The 16,732-nt window shown below is 41.4% G+C and overlaps 1 protein-coding gene and 1 non-coding gene across 2 annotated transcripts in view; both read right to left on the minus strand.

Moving 5' to 3' along the window:
• Positions 1-16,732, minus strand: part of Vmp1 (vacuole membrane protein 1) — a 134,680-nt gene that overhangs the window by 49,280 nt on the left and 68,668 nt on the right. The gene's annotated exons all lie outside the window — the stretch shown is intronic.
• On the minus strand, positions 4,667-4,802 carry LOC123463826. The gene has a single exon (XR_006639200.1). It is a non-coding gene; the product is annotated as a small nucleolar RNA SNORA72 (small nucleolar RNA).

Below are 16,732 nucleotides of genomic sequence, written 5' to 3' on the forward strand. Positions count from 1 at the left end.
TGTATTCCAGGTCAGACTGAGCTAGAGTGAGACCCTACCTTGAAAAACAATAACAACAACAAAAATAAAATAAAATAAATAAATAAATAAAATACTTTATGGTAGTTCTTGGGCGCTGGAGAGATGGCTTAGCAAAGCCTATAGACCCAGGTTTGAATCTCCAGGTTCCCATGTAAGCCAGATGCTCATGGTGGCACATGCATCTGGCATTTGTTTGCAGTAGCTAGAGGCCCTGGTGCACCCACTGTCTCTTTCTCCCTCTCTCTCTGTCTCTAATAAATAAATAAAAATAAATCTTAAAAAAAATGTGAAGCCTAAGGACCCTGGTTCGAGGCTCGATTTCCCAGGACCCACATAAGCCATAAAATACTTTATGGTAATTCTTAGGTAGATTGGCATCTACTCAAAATCAGTGGCTGCTGGCCTCTAGCAGTAAGCAAGAAAAGATTTTTTTTCATTTTTCTTTTATCTTTTTTTAAAGTATTTATTTATTTGAGAGAGAAAGAGAGAGACAGAGAGAGAGAAAGAACAGGGCAGATAGAGAGACAATGAATGGGGGCACCAGGGCCTGTAGCCACTACAAAGAAACTCCAGACACATGAACCACCTGTGCATCTGGCATATGTGCATACTGGTGAACCAAACTTGGGTCTTTAGGCTTCACAGGCAAGTACCTTAACAGCTAAGCCATCTCTCCAGCCCTCTTTTATCTTTTGTTTGAGGTAAGTTTTCACTTTAGCCCAGGCTGACCTGGAACTCATTCTGTAGCCCTAGGCTGATGTCAAACCCAGTGATTTTCTCACCTCTGTCTCCCGAATGCTGGGATTAATGGTGTGTGCCACCATGTATAGCCTAAGAAAAGCCTTTTAAGCCCAGGAACTCACATGGCTATGGAAACTCCAGAAAAATATCTGAGTGAAAAGATTTATTAGAACAAAACAATTTTAGCACTTTGCTGAAATTAGATAGCAACAAACTGAGGGCTGGAGTCTTAGCAGTTAGGCGCTTTCCTGTGAAGCCTAAGGACCCCATTTTGAGGCTTGATTCCCCAGGACCCACGTTAGCCAGATGCACAAGGGGGCGAACACATCTGGAGTTCGTTTGCAGTGGCTGGAAGCCCTGGTGCGCCCATTCTCTCTCTCTGCCTACTTCATTCTCTGTCTGTCACTCTCAAATAAATAATAAACAAATAAAAAAAATAATAAAAAAATTAAAAAAAAAGATAGCAACAAACTGAGTATGGCAGCACAAAGCTATAATTCTAGCACTTGGTAGTCAGAGGCAGGAAGATTGCAATTTCAGAAGCAGCCTGGTGTACATAGTGAGTTCCAGGTCAACTAAGACAACATGGTGGGACCCTGTCTCGGGAAATAAAAACAAAACCAAACTCACAAAAAGCAGTTGGGTATGAGAGGGTGCACGCCTAGAATCTCAGCCTAAGGAGGACTACAAGTTCCAGGATATGTTTCACCATGCAGGGAAACTCTGAATCTGCTCTGGAAAAGTAGCTAATAGTCAGCCAGCATGGAACAAAGAAAAAGTCTCAGTGGTTCAGATGAACTTAAACATCCAAAGGTAGAAAACTACTAAGCTACAAATCAGCCAGGAACAGGAAATTTAGGCTGATAACAAAGGATATTATGTACATGTATGAAAGTGTCCCAGTGAGCAGCAGGGCACCATGGGACATTTATTTGCACATGTGTGTGTGTGTGCATGCTAGAGTCTCTTGCAGTGGTAAATGAGTGCCTCTTAGGCTTTTTGTGGGTGGAGAATTGAGCCCAGGCCCGAAGGCTTTGCAACTAAGTACCTTTAACTGCTGAGCCAGCTCCTTAGCCCATGTCTGTAATTCTAGCATGAGGGAGGTTGAGATAGGAGGATTTCAAGTAAGGCCAGCCTGGATTATATAGCCTGGGCTAGAGTGAGACACTATCTTAAAAAAAAAAAAAAATCATAGAGCCGGGCATGGTGGTTCACGCCTTTAATCCCAGCACTTGGGAGGCAGAGGTAAGAGGATCATTGTGAGTTCAAAGCCACCCTGAGCCTACATAGTGAATTCCAGGTCAGCCTGGGCTAGAGTGAGACCCCACCTTGGGGGGGGGGGGTAAGAGGGTTAGAGAGATGGCTGAGCAGTTTAGGCACTTACTTGGCTTAGTGCTTAAAGCACTTGCCTACAAAACCTAAGGACTTAGGCTCAGTCACCTAGTACCCAAGTAAAGGCAGATGCACAAGGTGTTTACATGTATCTATAGTTCCTCTGCAGTGGCTACAGGTCCTGGTGTACCCATTCTCTCTCTCTCTCACACATAAATAAAATATTTATTTAAAAAAATCATGGCTAGGGCTGGAGAGATGGCTTAGCAGTTAAAGCACTTACCTGAAAAGCCTAAGGACCCAGGTTTGATTCCCCAGTACCCATGTAAGCCAGATGCACAAGGTGAGTTCATCTGCAGTGGCTAGAGGCCCTACTGAATACCCCCTCAAATAAATTTTTTTTTTTTTTTTTTTTTCCCGAGGTAGGGTCTCACTCTAGCCAGGCTGACCTGGAATTCACTATGGAGTCTCAGGGTGGCCTTGAACTCAAGGCGATCCTCCTACCTCGGCCTCCCGAGTGCTGGGATTAAAGGCGTGCGCCACCATGCCCAGCTCTAAAATAAATATTTAAAAAAAAAATCATTGATAGAGCAAGACCCTACCTAGTAAAACCAAATTAAAAAATCATGGGAGAGAAGGGATAAAACCCTTTATGTACAATTAATATAGGTTATTTAAAAAAGAAAAAAGGAGCCGGGCATGGTGGCACACGCCTTTAATCCTAGCACTTGGGAGACAGAGATGGGAGGATCGGGGAGAGTTCGAGGCCACCCTGAGACTCTATAGTGAATTCCAGGTCAGCCTGGGTTAGAGTGAGACCCTACCTCAGAAAAACTAAGAAGGAAAAAAAAAAAAAAAAAAAAAAAAAAAAGGAGGGCTGGAGAGATGGCTTAGCGGGTAAGGTGCTTGGCTGCAAAGCCTAAGGAACCAGGTTTGACTCCCTGGAACCCATATAAGCCAGCTGCACAAGGTGACACATACGTCTGAATTGGATTGTAGTGGCTAAAGGCCCTGGTGTACTAATTCTTTCCCTCTGTCTCTCTCTCATAAGAAAAGAAAAAAGGATATGGGAATGGAAAAAGAAATCTAAAGTATGGTTACCTAGTGCTTAATAACAGGGATATATTCAAAGAAATGCATCTCTGGGCAATTTCATTGCTGTATGAACAACATGGAATATACTTATATAAACTATAATAGCTTTGATGTCACTAGGTGATATAATCTTAAGGGACAACTGTTGTATGCTTGGTCTGTTGCAAACAGAAATGTCCTTATGTGGTCTTTGATTGCATGGCCCTACTTTTCCTGACATGTACATTCTAGGGACTGAATGCATAACTTTGCTTACGCTAATGACCATGCTCTACCAGTGAGCCACACCATCCAGCCCAACATTGTCTGGTTTACGTGGTGTGGGGATGAAAACCCAGGGCCTGTACATAGTGCTTCAGTGTAAAATTAGGGCAGTCATATTTTTAATTGTAAAATCTAAGACAAGAAAAGTGGAAAGACTATTGAGAGAAATCTTATATGCCTAGTCAGAAAGAACTGCAGATCTATCATGACAAAGTAAAGACATTGGCTAAGTAGAAATAAAATACCTTGATGAGCGTGGTGGCGCATGTCTTTAATCCCAGCACTCAGGAGGCAGAGGTAGGAGGACTGCTGTCAGTTTGAGGCCACCTTGAGACTACATAGTGAATTCCAAGACAAAGAAATAAAACACCTTTAAGTATTTTTGCCATAGGAAATTCTTTGTAGATTGGTCTTGAAGTTGCTATGTAGTTGACCCTGCAGCCTCCACCTCCTTAGTGCTGGCATTAAACCATGTCAGGTTTATGCTGTGCTGGGGATCAAATCCAGGGCCTCTTACATGTTAGGTAAGCATTCTATCCACTGACCTACACCCACAGCCTGGAAACAAGCATTTCACTGGCTGTCCTCATCTTCCATTAAGCTCTGATCCTGAGCCACAACTCCCTGCAGCAGTTAGAACCCAGGTGGGCTATATATTTAGCACGTACAACGCAGTAAAAACAGGCATACACCATCTGTTGGTCCAAGTTCCAATGAAGGGGCTTTCTAAAGGCATTTTACAAAGGATGTGTGAAATACAAGCCAGAAAAGAAATCCTCTTTAAATCTGTTTAACAAAGGTAACCTAATGCTAACCTACCGCTTATTTTTGTTCATACCTATAAACAGGTGTGGAGATGAAGAAAACAAACACAAAACAAAACTATATTCTACTCCAATGTCCAAAGCTAATGCAGATGAAAGCCTGAAATATTATTGTGCTTTCCTTGCTGACTGGTTTAGACTGACTTCTTATTTTTATCTGGAAGTCATATGGTTTCAATTAGAATTACTTCATCATCATCAAAACAAGTAAAAATTAAAAAAAATCAGTATTTTCCTTGGGAATCATGGAGTGGGCTAGAATATAAACAATTTTAAACTTCCATTATTCTGTATTATTTTTTGTGAGGGAGAACAAGCTCAAAATTAACATTTTCCTCTAAGTATATTTTGTTACAAAAAGTAAACAGATAGGTATTTTTTTTCCCCAGGTTTATCACCAGCATTTACAAAACCAGACCTAGCAAAAGAGCTAGGTCTAGAGGCACATGCATGGTCTTAATACTGTGAATGTTTAGCTTGTCTGGATTATTACAAAATCAGAAAGAACAGTGAGAGTACTTGTAAAGAATAAGAACATCTTTTTGAGGGTTGGAGAGATGGCACAGAGGTGCCTAAGGACCCCCATTCAAGGCTGGATTCCCCAGGACCCACGTTAGCCAGATGCACAAAGGGGCACATGTGTCTGGAGGTCGTAGTGGCTTGAAGCCCAGGCACGACCATTCTCTCTTTTGCTCTCAAATAAATAAATAAATTAATTAATTAAAAAAAGAAAATTTTGGGCTGGAGAGATGGCTTAGCGGTTAAGCGCTTGCCTGTGAAGCCTAAGGACCTCGGTTCGAGGCTCGGTTCCCCAGGTCCCACGTTAGCCAGATGCACAAGGGGGAGCACGCGTCTGGAGTTCGTTTGCAGAGGCTGGAAGCCCTGGCGCGCCCATTCTCTCTCTCTCCCTCTATCTGTCTTTCTCTCTGTGTCTGTCACTCTCAAATAAATAAATAAAAAATTAAAAAAAAAGCCTGGTTTTTCTCAATATACCTTTAAAAAAAAAAAAGAAAATTTTTTGAGTTTTTTTTTATTATTTATTTTGAGTCAGAGAGAACAGGCATGCCAGGGCCTTAAGTAGCTGCGAGCAAACTCCAAATGCGTGTACCCGCTTGTGCTCATGTGTGACATTGCGCACTTGCATTGCTGTGCATCTGGCTATGTGGGACCTGAAGATTCGAACATGAGTTTGCACACAAGCAGCTTAACCACGAAGTCATCTCTCCAGCCCAAATAAAATATTTTTTAAGAGATTGGATTTAGGTGTTCATACTCAAATTCATAACTAAGAAAGTCTGACTGAAGACAACCAGACTAAAGTTAGAAATGAGCTTGTAAATCAGGCATGGAGGCGCATTCCCGTCATTCCATTACTTGGAAGGTGGGGCACGCAGATCAGGAGTTCAAGATCATCCTTGGTCACATAAAGTATTCGAAACCAGCCTGAGTTACATGAGAACTAGTCTCAAAAACATCAAAGCAGGAGGGGCTGAAGAGATGGCTTAATGGTTAAGCGCTTGCTTGTGAAGCCTGTGGAACCCAGTTCAAGGCCCGATTCCCCGGTACCCATGTAAGCCAGATGCACAAGGTGGCACATGTAGCTCTGGAGTTCATCTGCAGTGGCTGGAGGCTCTGGTGTACCCATTTTCTCTCTATATAGTGAGTTCCTGGTCAGCCTGGGCTAATGTGAAACCCTACCTTGAAAAACCAAACCAACCAACCAACCAACCAACAAACAAAACAAACAAACAAAAAACCCCACCAACCATCAAAAGAATGAGCATGAGGAAAACAAATGAACTCAGAAACAGACAAAAGCACACAAGTTTCCAGTGGCCATTCATTAAGCAGCTTACACCCTGCCCAGTTAACAGTGCTTAATAGAAGAGTCAGGAAACAAGAGTCAAGTCTGGGAATGAATGGGGTAATAAAGAAAGAGCTGAGCAATTTACAAGAGAGGAAATCCATCATATAGGTCAGGCTGGGCTCTCCAAACTATAGCTGCTCAACATTTTCAGTGCTCCTATAAAATTTATCATTTACTTATTTTGTTTATTTTAATTTAGTTATTTGATAGTGACAGAGAAAGAGGCAGATAGATAGAGAGAATGGGCGTGCCAGGGCCTCCAGCCACTGCAAACAAACTCCAGATGTAAGCGCCACCTTTGTGCATCTGGCTTATGTGGGACCTGGGGAATTGAGCCTCAAATCAGGGTCCTTAGGCTTCACAGGTAAGCGCTTAACCACTAAGCCATCTCTCCAGCCCAAAATTTATTATTTATTTGTAAGAGAGAGAAAAGACAGAGAATGGGTATGCCAGGGCCTCCAACCACTGCAAAACGAACTCCAGATGCATATACCACTTTGTGCATCTGGCTTTACGTGGGTACTGGGGAATTGAACTGAAGTCATTAGGGTTTGTAGGCAAGAGCCTTGACTGCTGAGCCATCTCTCCACCCCATGTGCTACTTTTTCTTATTGGACAAAAGGTAAGCAACCTTTGATACTGAAACCTAAACGTCCCTAATAGATGAAATATTCTGCAACAGAATCCATCATTAGATCCCTTAAAATTGCTTAATCCTGGGCTGGAGAGATGGCTTAGCAGTTAAGGTACTTGCTTGTAAAGCCTAAGGACTCCCCAGTACTCACATAAGCCAGATGCACAAGGTGGCATGCATCTGGTGTTCATTTGCAGTGGCTGGAGGCTCTGGTGCGCCCATTCTCTCTCTTATGCAAACAAATTTTAAAAACTGCTTAATCTTGATAGAACTATGTGGCAAAAAGGCTAGAGCCAGCTGTGAAAGTAGCAGGCTTTGCCTTTTCAAAAACTAGATGTTATTGGGTGTGATTAGCTGATTCTGAAAGGAGAAATTATAGCAAGGACTGGTAGCTTGATCAGAGTCTTTAAGAGAAAGAGATAGGTTTAACAAGCATCTCTAAGGTCTATTATTATTGTTGCTGTTGGTTTGTTACTATTATTATTTTGGTTTATTATTTAATTTTTTGAGGTAGGGTCTTCTAGCTCAGGCTAACCTGGAAATCTCTCTGTAGTCTCAGGCTGGCTTTGAACTCACAGTGATCTTCCTACCTCTGCCTCCTCAGTGCTGGGATTAAAGGTGTGTGGCATCATGCCTGACTCTAAGGCTCATTATGATCAAGTAGATTGGTTTGACTGAATGCAAACAGCACGAGATCCCGAGAGCAGGAAGCTTTTCTGTGGAACTCCTGACACAATGTGAACCATGGCAGTTATTGCAAAGCTTAATGCAAACCCTCTAGAGTCCACGTTGACAAATTCTTTAACAAGCCCTGTGGTTACAAGGAAGCTGGTTTCACTCTGACTCACTCCTGCTCAAACAGTTTACTGGAAATGAAGGGGAGGGGGAATTTTCAGAGAAGTCATGTGATGGCCAGACAAACCACAACCAGTAAAGGTTCAACACAGTTAAAAACAGATCCCAGCAACAACTGACACTTGCAGTGTTCAAATGACATTAAAGCATATGAAAATGAGCCTTGTTAAGTTTCAGATCATCAATACCAAGAGTGCCTTATAAATCCATGTATGTAAAGGATCAGATACTTGGGGGGGGGGGGGGGAACACGACCCAGCAGGCACTAACATGGTGCATGCAACTGCAACTCTTCACAGGAAAATGTGCTTACGAGAAAATACCATAAATGGAATGCTAAAGCACTTTGGTGAGGGTCTAAATAATCATTATCAAATGCTTTTCCCATCATCTTCAAACTCACATGATGAAACAAAAAGAACCCTTCAATTTCCTCCTGTCCCCGGAACAGGATGTACAGACAAGAAAAATGTCTACTTTACCACATAAAAGAAAAGGCACTCACTGGTCATGAGAATATTTACCAAAACAGCATCATTTGTTTTGGTTTTATGTGTTTTCACTAATAAAGTGATGCAAATAATTTGAGATTTCTGGAAAGGATAAGGCTCCAACCAAGATTTAAAAAAAAAACACATAAAATCCAGGGAGGATTAAATATATTTAATACAAACTAGTAAGGGAAGAGATACTAGGATTTAAACCTCGCCTGGGCATTTAGCTTCAATATACATATTAACTGGCAAAAAAATTAATTTAAATCCTGCACTGCTAATAGAGTGTTCTCTGAAAACAAGACAAATCAAGAGACTATTTTGAGAAAATGCTAAATTTGGTCTGGTGACAAAGGCCTCTAATCCCAACTACTTAAGAAGACAAGGCAGGAGGATTATAAATCCAAGGCCAAGCTATGGAACATAGTGAGATCCTGTCGCAAAACAAAAATAAAAAGCAAAATGAAACCAAAGGACAGGAAATGTAGCTTAGTGGTAAAGTACTTGCTTACCCAAATGGAAGCCCAGAATTGATTCCTACTGCAGGGAAGGGCTGGGGGAGGATGGTTTACAGACTCATGAGAGATGGTGCCACAGCTAAGGTGTTTGCTTGTAAGGCCTGAGAGCCTGGCCTGAGTTTAATTCACCAGTACCTATGTAGGGCCAGATGTGCAAAGTGGCACATGCATCTGGAGTTTGTCTGCAGTGACAGGAGGCCCTGGTGTGCCCATTCCCCCTCGCTCTCTATTTCTTTCTCTTTGGAAATAAGTAAATAAATAAATAAAATATTTTTTAAAATAGCATTCTTCTAAGTGGTGAAGATTTAAGATTCCTGGCTTTATTTAAAAAATGTTTCATTTTTATTTGAGAGACAGAAAGAGAAAGAGGCAGACAGAGAACGAGAACGAGTGATCCAGGGGCTCTAGCCACTGCAAACAAGAAGGTAGAAGAATCACTCACTCACTGTGAGCTCCAGGCCACCCTGAGACTACAGAATAAATTCCAGGTCAGCCTGGGCTAGAGCATGATGTTACCTTGAAAATGCAAAAGAAAAAAAAAAAAAAGGCAATCTTAATCAAAAACACACTCTTCCAGGTAAATATGTACAACATTCCTACTCTATTGTGTATGCTATAAACACAAAATTACCACAACTACCCTAGATTCCCCTTTTATTATATCAGCAATGCTAGACTCAATAATCTTTGGGTACAACAAGGAAACAAGTTATCTTATTGTTCAAACTGTCTTGAACATGTTGAATAAATGCTCTACCACTAGTCTATAACACTACCTCTCTAACGTATATTTGATTTTTTTCTTGTCTTTGGTTATGTAGCTTATAGAAGTGACACATTATTATAAGAATTTTCATGTATTTCTGGTTAGTCTTTTTTAGGGTGATGTTGGACCTGGAGTATACTTAATTATACACTTTATCATTGAGGTATAACCCTTAGATCTATTTGTTTCTAAAGTATGGAATTTTGTAAAAGTTGTTTTACTCAATATAAATTAAAACTTGCAATATACTTAGTTTGATGTCTTTTGTATCATCTATAGCACTTGATCTAATAAATTCCTCCAACCCTTTTATTGTTAAACTGAAAGATACAAAGCAGTTAAATCTTCATTTATGTAATTAAATTTTTTTATGTATTTATTTGAGAGAGAGAGAGAGAGAGGAAGAGGAAGACAGGGAGAGAGAATGGGTATACCAGGGCCTCTAGACACTGCAAACGAACTCCTGACACATGCGCCACCATGCGTGGGTCCTTTGGTTTTACAGGCAAGCACCTTAAAATCACTAAGCCATGTCTTTAGACCATATGCAAACAATTTTTATGTTCACTGTTTTACATTTTATTTTGCAGAGTAAGACTGAATATTAAGTAAACATGCTTCATTTAATGCTATTTTTCTCTCAATGTTTCAATATTTATTCAAAGTATGTAACTGCATGAACAGTATATATACAAAAGACTAGGCAGAAGTTGTTAACAAAAAGGATATATTTTTTTGAAGTTCCTTCCAGTTTACAGATTCCTGGGAGAGATAAGTAAAATAGTTTTAAAAGTAACCAAAGAAAGAGATGGCAGGGATGATTGGAAGGGAATTCAGAAAAGACAACATCAGGAATAAAGGGATGAAGCAGAGGTGGGAAGGAAGTCATAAACTACTTCAGAAAGAAGAACCCTTGCTCCTCCCCCTCCCCCAGGCATGGTAGCACAAACCTATGATCCCAGGGTTTAGAGAGCTGAGTTCAAGGCCACCCTGGGCTCTATATAGAGAGTAAGATCTTTGTCTCAAAAAAACTAGCCAAGTGCTGGGTGTGGTGGCTCAGACTATGATCCCAACACTTGGTTAACTGAGGTAGGAGTGTCAATCCTGAGGCCAACCTGGGCTATACAGTGTGAGTTGCAGATCATCCTAGGTTAGAAAAACAAAAGAAAACCAAACAAGCAAAAAACTAGCCAATCAAACATCCCACAGCCCACAAAATACCAAGCCAGCCCCAGTGCATGAACTTGAAAGGGAAGAATGAATCTAATTCATCAGAGCAGCATTAATGTGTTTTTACAAGTTTAATAAATTATCTGGTTTATTTAGTAAGAGAAACTTTTTTTTAAAATTTTTTATTTATTTATTTGAGAGCGACAGACACAGAGAGAAAGACAGATAGAGGGAGAGAGAGAGAATGGGTGTGCCAGGGCTTCCAGCCTCTGCAAACGAACTCCAGACGCGTGCACCCCCCTTGCGCATCTGGCTAACGTGGGACCTGGGGAACCGAGCCTCGAACCGGGGTCCTTAGGCTTCACAGGCAAGCGCTTAACTGCTAAGCCATCTCTCCAGCCCTTTTTTTTTTTTTTAAGGTAAGGTCTTACTTTAGCTCCTATTGACCTGGAATTAGGAATTAGTTTCAGGGTAGACTCAAACTCACAGCAATCCTCCTACCTCTGCTTCCTAAATGCTGAGATTAAAGTCAGAGGTAGGAGGATCGCCGTGAGTTTGAAGCCACCCTGAAACTACATAGCTAATTCCAGGTCAGCCTAGAGCAGAGTGAGAACTTACCTCAAAAAACAAAACAAAACAAACAAACAAAAAAAAATTGAGAGAAAGAGGAAGATAAGAGAGAGAGAAAGGGAATGGGTGCACCAGAGCCCCCAGCCACTGCAAATGAACTTCAGATACATGTGTCATATAGTGCATTTGGCTTTTACATGGGTTCTGGGGAAATGAACCTGGGTAGTTTGGTTTTGCAGGCAAGCACCTTAACTGTTAAGCCATCCCTCAAGCCCCCAAATTTTCTTCTTCTTCTTCTGTTAATTAGGTAGGAGGATCACTGTGAGTTTGAGCACAGCCTAGGACTACACAGTGAATTATAGGTCAGTCAGCCTGGGGCAGAGCAAGATCCTAGCTCCCAAAACAAACAAACAAAAAAAACCCTTTGGCTGATGCTCTTTTGAGACAGTCTCACTTTAATACTCTATAGTCCAGACTATCCTAAACTCACCATGTACGCCAAGCCAGTTTTGAACTCACAGGAATTCTCCTGTCTCAGTCTCCTGAGTGCTGAGATTACTGGTGTGAGTCACCATGCCTACTAGAACTCAACTTTCATTATTTGTATTATTTATTTATAAGAGAGGGGGGGAGGGAGGGAGAGATTGAGAATGGGTGCACCAGGGCCTCTGGCTACTGGAAATAAACTTCAGATGCATGCACCACATTGCGCATCTTGCTCTATGTGTATAATGAAGAATCCTTAGGGTTTACAGGCAAGTATTTTAATTGCTGAGTCATCTTTCCGAACCCAAATTCAACTTAAAAAAATATTTTTAATTAATTAATTTATTTGACAGAGAAAGAGGGAGAAGAGGAAGGGAGGGAGGGGGGTAGAGAGAGAATGTGAGAATGGGCACACCAGGGATTCTAGACACTACAAACGAACTCCAGACACGTGTGCCCCCTTGTGCATCTGGCTAACGTGGGTCCTGTGGAATCAAACCTGGGTCCTTTCGCTTTGTGGGCAAATACCTTAACTGCTAAGCCATCCCTCCAGCCCCAAATTCAACTTAAAATATTTATTTATTTATTTGCAAGTAGAGAGAGACCAACAGAACAGCACATGAAAGAAGGGGGTGGGGAGAGAAAGAATATGAATGGGCATGCCAGGGCCTCTATCCATTACAAATGAACTCCAGATGCATGTGTCACTTTGTACATCTGGCTTTATGTGGGTACTGGGGAATCAAACTCAGGTCGTTAGTTTTTGCAGGCAAGCTCCTTAACCACTAGACCATCTCTCCAGGCCTGAATTCAACTTTTTTTTTTTTCCTTTACGAGGTAGGGTGCATCTAGCTCTAGCCCAGGCTGACTTGAAATTGGTATATAGTCTCAAGGTGGCCTCAAACTCACAAGCGATCCTCCTACCTCTGGCTCTCAAGTGCTGGATTAAAGGTGTGTGTCACCACACACAGCTTGAACTAAGCTTTTATAAATGATGATGCTAGAATCGTTCAAAGTCATATTCATGCTTACCTCCCACAGACATTGAGTAAAAACATGATAGAAAGCCAAGAGCAGGGCTAGAGAGATGGCTTAGTGGTTATGTCATTTGTCTGCAAAGCCAAATGACCCAGGTTCAATTCCCCAGGATCTACATTAACCAGATGCCCAAGGGGGAGCATGCATCTGGAGTTTGAGTTCACTAACAGTGGCTGAAGGCCCTGGCACACCCTTCTTTCTATTTCTATCTGCCTTTCTCTCTCACTGAAATAAATAAAATATTAAGAAAGGAAGGAAGAAAGCAAGCAAGAAAGCAAAGAGCAAATGCAAGCCAGTTCAGTGGAAAAATACTGCCTAATCTTAATATAGTATTTATAAAACAAATAATGCAATTATAAGGAATCAGAATACAAATAAACATCCATTATTGTTTTTTCCCCTCAAAATATTCAAACATTAGTTAGAAGTAGAAGTTAAGCAAATAATTAGCTTTAAGATTACCAGAGAGCAACAATTTCCCAGTAAAATCTACACATGCCCTTTAACCTACTTGGGAAACACATGGCAAAGCAATCAGTGCCAAGTTTTTTTTTCTTTTCCTGCTGACAAATTTATGCCAATAGAGACCTTTACTTTCAAGAATAAAAACATATTTTACAACTATTTTCAAGTCACTCATAGCTACTCGATTTACTTACTTTGGCATTTTCTCTATAGTGGGTTTAACTTTTCCCTATTGATTTTGTTCCTATCACACTGAAGCTTTTATATCCGTCTATATGAGCAAATCCTAGCACCAACGGCAGAGAAACTTTGGAACCGGAACCTTGCAAAAGCGATTACTGAATAACTTAAAAAAATTTTTTTTGTTGTTCACTTTTATTTATTTGAGAGTGACAGACAGAGAGAGAAAGAGGCAGATAGAGAGAGAATGGGCATGCCAGGGCCTCCAGCCACTGCAAACGAACTCCAGATGCGCATGCCCCCTTGTGCATCTGGCTAACATGGGTACTGGGGACTCAAGCCTTGAACGGGGTCCTTAGGCTTCACAGGCAAGCGCTTAACTGCTAAGCCATCTTTCCAGCCCCTGAATAACTTTTAAATCACAACCAGTAGCAAGACATGTTAAAAAAGAGTTCAGGTAACATTTTTTTTTTGGGGGGGGGCTCGAGGTAGGATTTCACTCTAGCCCAGGCTGACCTGGAATTCACTATGTAGTCTCAGGGTGGCCTTGAACTCATGGGCCATCTTCCTACCTCTGCACCCCCCCCCCCACGCTCCTCCAGTGCTGGGATTAAAGGTGTGCACCACCATGCCCAGCTAAATTTTCTTTTTTCCTTTTTTTGGTTTTTCGAGGTAGGGTCTCTCTCTGGTTCAGGTGGACCTGGAATTCACTGTGTAATCTCAGGGTGGCCTTGAACTCATGTCGATCCTCCTACTTCTGCCTCCCGAGTGCTGGTATTAAAGGTGTGAACCACCAAGCCCAGGCTCTAAATATTTTCTTTATCTGAGAGACAGAGAGGCACAGAGAGTGAGGGAGAGAGAGAATGGGTGCACCAGGGGCTTTAGCCACTACAAACAAGCTCCAGATGCATGCACCACCTTGTGTATCTGGCTTATGTGGGTACTGGGGAATTGTACCTGGGTCCTTTGGCTTTGCAGGCAGATACCTTAACAGTTAAGCCATCTTTCCAGCCCTCAGGTAACTTTTTGTTATATCAAATAAATAGAAGCTAGTCCTTCTGTATATGCCATTAATTACTACTTAATAAAAACATAAGACAAAACTACCAGGCTTGGTGGTGTATACCTTTAACCCCAGCACTTGGGAGGCAGAAGTAAGAGGACTGTTGTGAGTCTGAGGACACCCTGGGACTACAGAGTGAGTTATAGGTCAGTCTGGGCTAGAGTGAGACTTTACCTTGAAAAAAATAAAAGAGAGACAAAGCTGACTCACTTGTAAGCTAGGCCAGAAGATCACAAGTTCAAGGCCTGTCTGGGCTACAGAATGATTTCAAGGCCTGTATCCTGAATGGACAACTTAGACTTGTGTCTCAAAATGAAAAGTAAAATAGCACTATCAAGTGTTTTGATATGTATATATAAAAAAAGGATGCTGAGGTGAAAATTCAGGGTATATTCTTTTTTTTTGCTTGCTTATTTATTGGCTTACTTTTGAGGAGGAGTTCAAGTAACCCAGGCTGGACACAAACTTGCTACACAGTTGACAATGACCCTGAACTCCTGATCACACCTCTTGCCTCCACCTCCCAAGTATCAGGATTATAGGTATGTGCCACCATGTCTGATTTGATTCTGGTTTTATAGGAACTTATATCTGCAAAAAAATAGTCTGGAACATGTTGATTGTTAGTCCTTCTTGATGAGTAGGTGTGTAGGCATTCATTTTTCATTCTGTAATACTTTTGGAATGTAACAATCTTATTACTAAACACTTGTATAACTAAAAATATGCAAATCTATAAAGAATAATGAAAACAAAGACTAAGTAACTATATTGTCCAGGCTGGCCTCAAACCTGACCTTTTTGTTTGTTTGTTTGTTTGAGGTAGGGTCTCAGTCTAGCTCAGGCTGACTTGGAATTCACTCTGTAGTCTCAGGGTGGCCTTGAACTCACAGTGATCCTCATACCTCTACCACTCGAGGGCTGGGATTAAAGATGTGTACCACCATGCCTGGCTTAAACCTGACAAATTTGTCATTAATCATTAAAAATGTTTTTGAAAGAGGTGTTGGAAAGAATGTAAGAGCCAAAGGAAGGGTAGGACGCCTTATAACATGCTCTTCCAGACACAAAATGGCCTGGATACCCATGACCTCACTGTGCGTGACACTACCTTCACAAGACCATCATAAGAGGAGGAAAAGATCATGCCATCAAAATAAAAGAGAGGGGCTGGAGAGATGGCTTAGCGGTTAAGCGCTTGCCTGTGAAGCCTAAGGACCCCGGTTCGAGGCTCGGTTCCCCAGGTCCCACGTTAGCCAGATGCACAAGGGGGCGCACGCGTCTGGAGTTCGTTTGCAGAGGCTGGAAGCCCTGGCGCGCCCATTCTCTCTCCCTCCCTCTGTCTTTCTCTCTGTGTCTGTTGCTCTCAAATAAATAAATAAATAATTTAAAAAAATAAAATAAAATAAAAGAGAGACTGATTGAGATGGGGAGGGGATATGATGGAGAATGGGATTTCAAAGGGAAAAGTGTAGGGGGGGGAGGGTATTACCATGGGATATTTTTAATCATGGAAAATGTTAATAAAAAAAATGTTTTTAGCCGGGTGTGGTGGCGCACGCCTTTAATCCCAGCACTTGGGAGTCAGAGGTAGGAGGATCACCGTGAGTTCGAGGCCACCCTGAGACTACATAGTGAATTCCAGGTCAGCCTGAGCCAGTGTGAGACCCTACCTCAAAAAACCAAAAAAAAAAAAAAAAAAAAAAAAAAGTTTTTGAGCTGGGTGTGGTGGCACATGCCTTTAATCTCAGCCCTCAGGAGGCAGATATAGGATGACAACCATGAGTTCAAAGTCACCCTGAGACTACATAGTGAATTCCACGTCAGCCTGAGCTACAGCAAAACCCTACCTCAAAAAAAAAAAAAAAGTTAAAGTTCCTTTTAAATTGTTAGAAATTTATCTGCATAACAATAGCCTTAGAAACAAAAACATGAATTTATCACAGCAGTACATCAAAACCAGAGACATAGCAGGGCATGAAGGCACAAACCTATAATCCCAGAACTCAGGAGGTAGACAAGAGGATCCAGAGTTCAAGGTCAGTCCAGGGACCCCTGTCTCAAAATATCCCTATCCACAAATAGGCTTTGAGCAGCGGTGCATGCTTTTCATCCCATTACTGTGATTTTGAGGCCAGCCTGAGACCACATAGTGAATTCCAGGTCAGCCTGGGCTAGAGCAAGACCCTACCTGAAAAAAAGAAAACAAAAAATATTAGAACTTTCATATGTAACTAAATCTTTACTTTCATCTCTCTAATACAAAAAATAAATCAATACATCAAAATTTAAAAAATCTCAGGGCATGCTACATCTTGAGGTAGGAGAATTGCTATGCCTTTCAGGCCA

This window comes from Jaculus jaculus, chromosome 9 (assembly GCF_020740685.1).
Source record: "Jaculus jaculus isolate mJacJac1 chromosome 9, mJacJac1.mat.Y.cur, whole genome shotgun sequence".
Lineage (NCBI taxonomy): Eukaryota > Metazoa > Chordata > Mammalia > Rodentia > Dipodidae > Jaculus > Jaculus jaculus.